Genomic DNA, 6,650 nt, shown 5'->3' with positions numbered 1-6,650 from the left:
CAGAGCCATGATCAGTCAACCAGAAAGGGAACAGTCATTTGAGATCAGACAGGCAGGCAAGGAAGGTATCAACCACACTGAATGAGGAGGCTGGGAGAAGGGGAAGGGAGGTTAATGAAGAGAAGACAGAGTCTTGCCGTTGAAGAATTTTATAATATACCTGGAGAACCAAGAAGGGGGAAAGTATTTTGATCACTAATTTATTTTTTATTAATGAGAAAAAAGACCAAAAAACCAGGTGAGACAGAAAGGAGTGGTACTTCTGTGCACTTTGGGTTCTTCCCAGCAACAAGGACATCTTAGGATGCCCCAAGTGTTGGTGATTCTTTATAAGAATACCAAATGAAGGGCAGAGCAAGGGGAAATGCCTTAATATCTCCACGGCCATCACCACTGGAAACTAGAATGTCTGTATTCATGGAGTGGCATGAGCAGGATAGCCACAGCCCTTACTTTTAACAGTACGTGTTTAATAGGAACAAGTAGCACCCTCATAGGAAGCAAAAGAAAAGCCGTTTATCATTGTTGTGGTCTTTCTTTTTCATTATTGTTTATTTTTTTGAGACAGAGTCTTGCTCTGTCACCCAGGCTGGAGTGCAGTGGCACAATCATAGCTCACTGCAACCTCAAACTCTTGGTCTCAAGGAATCATCCCCCCTTGGCCTCTCAAAACGCTGGGATTGTAGGCATGACCCACCATGCCCAGCCTGGTCCTTCTTAGAAGAAATGGTGGATTGCATTCTTGGCCCTACTTCATCACCCCTACTTGAATTCACACATTTGTCAAAGACTCATTTGTCAAGGACTCATCCTAGAGGAGAACTCTATTTCGTTGTCCCTTCACTTTGGTCTTAGCATGTGATTTGCTTTGGCCAGTGATATATGGGCGGGAGTGACAGTGTGACGGTTCTGAGCCTAGGTTTTAAGAGATGATGAATGTTTTCGTCTGCTCTTTTGTGCCTCTACCATCACTATGAGAAGAACATGCCCCAGTGGTCCAAGGAGGATGAGAGCTATGTGGGGCAGAGCTACTCCCGGTGACTTACAAATCTACAGTGAGAAATAGAGCTGCACCAGGCACTCTAGCCACAAGCAGAGCAATCTAGCCAAATATAAAAGATTGCTGTTTGAAGCCACTGAGTTTTGGCATGGAACGTTACATAGTAATGGCTAACTTATGCATAAGGCCAGCAGATTGATCAGGAAAGAGCCAAGTACTTTTTAATACAATAATGGTAAGATCTATCTTTCTTTTTCAGAAAACTCTGAACCTGTTCCCTGCCTGGCCATTGACTCTTGCTTTGACTCATAAACCGTAAGTGACCCTAGTTGAAGAGTTTACCCAGCACCCTTCTACTCCCTTCTCAGATTTCTTCCACCCACTTCTGGTTAGTTCCCTGCTGGGAGCACTGCAGCAGGAAAGGAAATATATTTACATGTCACTTCTTAATAATCTTTGCGGGCAGGAAGCGTTGGAGGGTAGTGGGCAAAGAAGATGAAGCTTCAGGCCCAAATAAGGCTTGGAGATTTTCTGGGGTTCTATTATATTCCAACTCTCTGGTTCCTGGTGCTATGTGTAATTAGCAATGGTAATGAATATGTTGGGCTTTTTTCTTTGATTTATTTGACATGATGTTTGACAATCTATCACTAGGGGTAATGTGGGGTAATGGAAAGAACACAAGCTTTACAGCCAGACAAATCTGGGTTCGAATCCTCACTTTGCCACATATTAGCCACGTGATTTTACACAAGTTAATTAATGTCTCTGAACTTCAGTTCAATTGTCTCTACCATGGAGGTGACACTACTGACAGTGGAGGATTGCTGTGAAGGGGTTGAGTACACTGGATTGAAGATTAAACTAGGTAATACTTGTAAAGCTCACAGAACAGTGCCTGGTGTAGGGGAAAGCCGCTGATAACTCTGATAATCAGAAAGCCTCTGATAAGTTATTGCTATTTACTACAAATTCACAACTTCCTTGACTTCTTGGAACAGTTGGCTATGGACCTCTTTCCTTCTTGAAGCGCTCCTGGCTTTTCATTGTCAACATAATCAACGTTCAGTGCAAGCGACACTAGATGGGCAGTAGCTCAGAGATCTCTCTGCTTACTGTGATTTTCAAGTTTGAAAATTTCAAAACTTAGTACCTCAAGTCTAAGACCCAGAGGGCTCACCCAGAGTCCAGGCTCAAGGACAGCTCTCCCTTGTGTCCAGAGTGTATTCGATGTAACTGTTTAGCCACTGGCGAAAGATAAGAGGACAAATGCCCGGCTTTTTATCAGAACATGTTTCCAAGCTTATCCCTTTTCCTCGCTCTCCTTGTCCTCCCGGGATCTCTTCACTGGCCTCTTATCTTTACTGTTGCCAAAGCTTTCCAGAAGCTGCTCTTTCCCTCAATCGTTCATTTGTCTTCTTGTCCAGGAACCAACCACTGCTCTCTTCATGGCAGATCAGCTTCTCATCCCTCCTCAAGGGCCTTTCTCTAACTACCCCACATCCAAAGCTACCCAGGTCATTTTAAGTTGCCTATGGACTAAGGACTAAGGTTCTGGGAGGCGAGGGCAGAAATGTTCAAGAAGGTTTCTGTCCCTAACATGCTTACCACTTATTGAGGAAAATGGAAAACAAATATTTTTAAATGAGCTTCATATCCCTCAAAAGCACACACAAGAAATGTCTTCTAAATAAATCCAATCTTGATTAAGTACTATTATGTACAGAGCACTCTCCCAAGCACCAGGAAATCAGTGCAGTAAGAATATTGTCCTCTAACAGCCAGCTCTGTTAGGATAAACTAGCGTATGCTGCAGTAACCAAAAAAAGAAGAAGAAGCTTGGTGGCTTCTCAGAACAAACGTCTGTTTGTCTATTTTCCATACATGCTGCGTATCCACTGAAGGCTGGCTGGGAACACAGCCCCATAGCACAGTGTGGAACCCAGGCTGCCTGAGTAGCCACTCATTGGGTGTTAATCACCGTGGCAGAGGGAAAGAGAGCTCTAGAGAGTCTTGAACTGGCCATTGTATGCCCTGACCTTGGAAGTAAAATGTAACCACCTCATAACTCACTGGCTACAACAGTGACATGGCACCATTCAACCACAAGAGGGCCAAAAGTACAATCCTGCAATAGGCTTAGAATTCGGAAAGCCAGAATTACCAAAACTACAAGACAGTCGTGGGCAAGGCTGTGGAGAAAACCCTTGCACATGTTGGGTGGGAATGTAAAATGGTGTGGCCACTATGGAAAATGGCACGGAGGTTCTTCAAAAACTGAAAGATAGAACTACTGTATGACCCAGCCATTCCATGTCTGGATATATAACCAAATAAACTGAATCAGTATCTCAAAGAGATATCTGCACACTCACGTTCATTGGCATTAGCGACCATAGCCAAGATGTGGAGACAAGCTAAATGTACATTGACAGATGAATGGATAAAGAAAATGTGGTATATATACACAGTGGAATACTGTTCAGTCTTTAAAAATAAGGGAATCCTGCAATACATGATGACATGAATGAGTCTTCACAGAAAGACAAATGCTGCATGATTCCAGTTACATGAGGTGTCTAAAACAGTCAAATTTATGTCAGCAAAGAGTGGCATGAGCTTGTCAGGAGCTAGAGAGTAAGGGATGTGAGGAATTACGAATCAATGGGCAGAAAATGCCTGTTAAACAAGATGAGTAAGTTCTAGAGGCCAGGTGCAGTAGCTCACACCTGTAATCTCAGCACTTTGGGAGGCTAAGGCAGGAGGATCCCTTGAGCTCAGGAGTTCAAGACCAGCCTAAGCAACATAGCAAGAAAGACCTTGTCTCTATTAAGAATAAAAAATTAGCTGGGCATGGTGGCATGCCCCTGTAGTCTCAGCTACTCAGGGATGGTGAGGAGGTGGTGCTGAGATGGGAGGATCTCTTGAACCTAAAAGGTGGAGGCTGGCCGGGCATGGTGGCTCATGTCTGTAATCCCAGCACTTTGGAAGGCCGAGGCAGGTGGATCGCGAGGTCAAGAGGTCAAGACCATCCTGGCCAACATGGTGAAACCCTGTCTCTACTAAAAATACAAAAATTAGCTGGGCGTTTGTCACGGGCCTGTAGTCACAGCTACTTGGGAGGCTGAGGTGGAAGAATCGCTTGAACCCAGGAGGCGGAGTTTGCAGTGAGCCGAGACTTCGCCACTGTGCTCCAGCCTGGCAACAGAGCAAGACTCCATCTCAAAAAAAAAAAAAAAAAAGGTGGAGGCTACAGTAAGCCAAGATTGCGCCACTGCACTCCAGCCTGGATGACAGAGTAAGACCCTGTCTCAAAAAAAATTTTTTTAATTAAAGTTTTAGAAATCTGCTGTACTACATTGTACCTAGAGTCAATAATAATGTATTGAACACAAAATATTTTTAAAACAGATCTCAACATGTTATGTGTCCTTACCACAATAAAATAAAACCTTTGAAAAACTCAGAAATCCAGAATATTTGATGAACAGTCTTTTTTTTTTATTATTGGAGACAGAGATTCACTCTATCTCCCAGGCTGGAGTGCAGTGGCACAATCTCGGCTCACTGTAACCTCCGCCTCCCTGGTACAAGCAATTCTCATGGCTCAGCCTCCCAAGTAGCTGGAATTTGAGGCACCTGCCACCACATCTGGCTAATTTTTGTATTTTTAGTAGAGACAGCGTTTCACCATGTTGGCCAGGCTGGTCTCAAACTCCTGACCTCAGGTGATCCACCCGCCTCAGCGTCCCAAAATGCTGGGAGTACAGGTGTGAGCCAGCATGCCCACAATGAACAGTCTTAATGACTACCAAATACATCATCACAGTGGTCAGGCAGAATGGCCACATGCATAAAAATGCTGCAAAATAGGCTGTGTCTAATCAAAATAAATAAATTTATGTATTTATTATATAAATTAATAAATTGATATAATAGAATTTATTAATTTATTGATTTATTATATGACTGAGTAAACTAATCTCTATAAATATAACCTCCACCTCCAGGGTTCAAGCAATACATACAGTAGAACAGAGGATGGGAACAACCACCCAAAGGCCAAGGCATTCAGGGAGAGGTTCATGGAGGACCTTCTCCAAGGCTTGAAGAAGAATAGATTTCAGATAAATGGTGGAGATGGAAAGGGTGTCAAAGAGTACTCAGGCAAGGGAGCACTGTGAACTGAGGAGTGGTGGCAGGAACACCTGCAAGCCATCTGGAAATAATGAAGATACCGCCTGGCTGCAGCTGCCAGTTACTGCACCATATAACGTGAGAAAATTACATAGAGATCAGATTTTTAAAGTTTTCTGAATGCAAATGTAAGAAACTTAGACTTGGTTCTCAGGTCAAAATCAGGGAACTGAGGGAGGCTGAAAAGGCAGAGATCTGCGCCCTTCTTCCCGCTTTGTTTTTTTGAGACAGAGTCTCATTCTGTCATGTAGGCTGGAGTTCAGTAGCACGATCTTGTCTCACTGCAACCTCCACCTCCGGGATTCAAGCAGTTCTCCTGCCTCAGCCTCCCAAGTAGCTGGGACTACAGATGTGCGCCACCATGCCCAGTTAATTTTTGTATTTTTAGTACAAAAGGGGTTCCACCATGTTGGCCAGCCTGTCCTTGAATTCCTGACCTCAAGTGATTCGCCCGTCTCAAACTCCCACAGTGCTGGGATTATAGGCATGAACCACCATGCCCGGCCTCCTTCTCACTTTAAACTGAGCAGTTCCATTTCGATCTGTTTGATACCTTGAGTTGCATGTAAGTTTTTGGTTTTAAAAAGTTTTCTGCTTCTTTAAAAATAATATTTGAAAAACGCTGGTTTTGGAAATACGGAGCCATTTTTTCTTTAAGTTTTTGAGCATAGATTCTTGGAATTCAGATCTGAGAAGTTGCTGCATCTGATATGTATCAAAAGCAAGAACACCCTCTAAACCACCCTTGCCTTCTCTCTTAACGCTCTTCCAGCAATGGAAAAATCAATACATGTCAAGATAGTGCATTCCATCACTGGACCCCTCTAATTTAAACAATCAGAATTTACTTTTCTGTAACTTCTACCTGTTATTCCTAATTCTGACCTTTAACAGTTCCAGAGAATAAGTCCAAAAACAACTCCATGTCAAATGCTTGAAGGCAGCTATCATGGGTCTATTTGGTCTTTTTTTTTTTCTAGGCTAATCATCCCAAGTTTCCTCTTCCCACAAAGCAGGGCAGTATATTCTTATACTGGTGAGGCCTCTCAGAGAGAGACTCTTATCTGAATCCTCTCCCTTTCTTAAAGCAGGGAGACTGATCTCAAGCAAAAACCTGAAAGGGAGTATTTTAAGAAGCATAAGGCCCAGTAGCTTGTCTACATAGGCCTCCCTTCACATTAGAAAAGAAAGAAGGCCAGGCACGGTGGCTCACACCTGTAATCCCAGCACTTTGGGAGGCCAAGGTGGGCAGATCACTTGATGTTGAGAGTTCAAGATCAGCCTGGGAAACACGGTGAAACCCCGTCTCTACTAACAATTCAAAAATTAGCCAGGCGTAGTGGTGCATGCCTGTAATCTCAGGGACTCGGGGGGCTGAGGCAGGAGAATAGCTTGAACTGAGTAGGCGGAGGTTGCAGTGAGCAGAGATGGCACCCCTGCACTCCAGCCTGGA

This window comes from Cebus imitator, unplaced genomic scaffold, assembly GCF_001604975.1.
Source record: "Cebus imitator isolate Cc_AM_T3 unplaced genomic scaffold, Cebus_imitator-1.0 Scaffold18, whole genome shotgun sequence".
In the NCBI taxonomy this organism is placed as follows: Eukaryota; Metazoa; Chordata; class Mammalia; order Primates; family Cebidae; genus Cebus; species Cebus imitator.
This window is presented reverse-complemented; position numbering follows the sequence as displayed.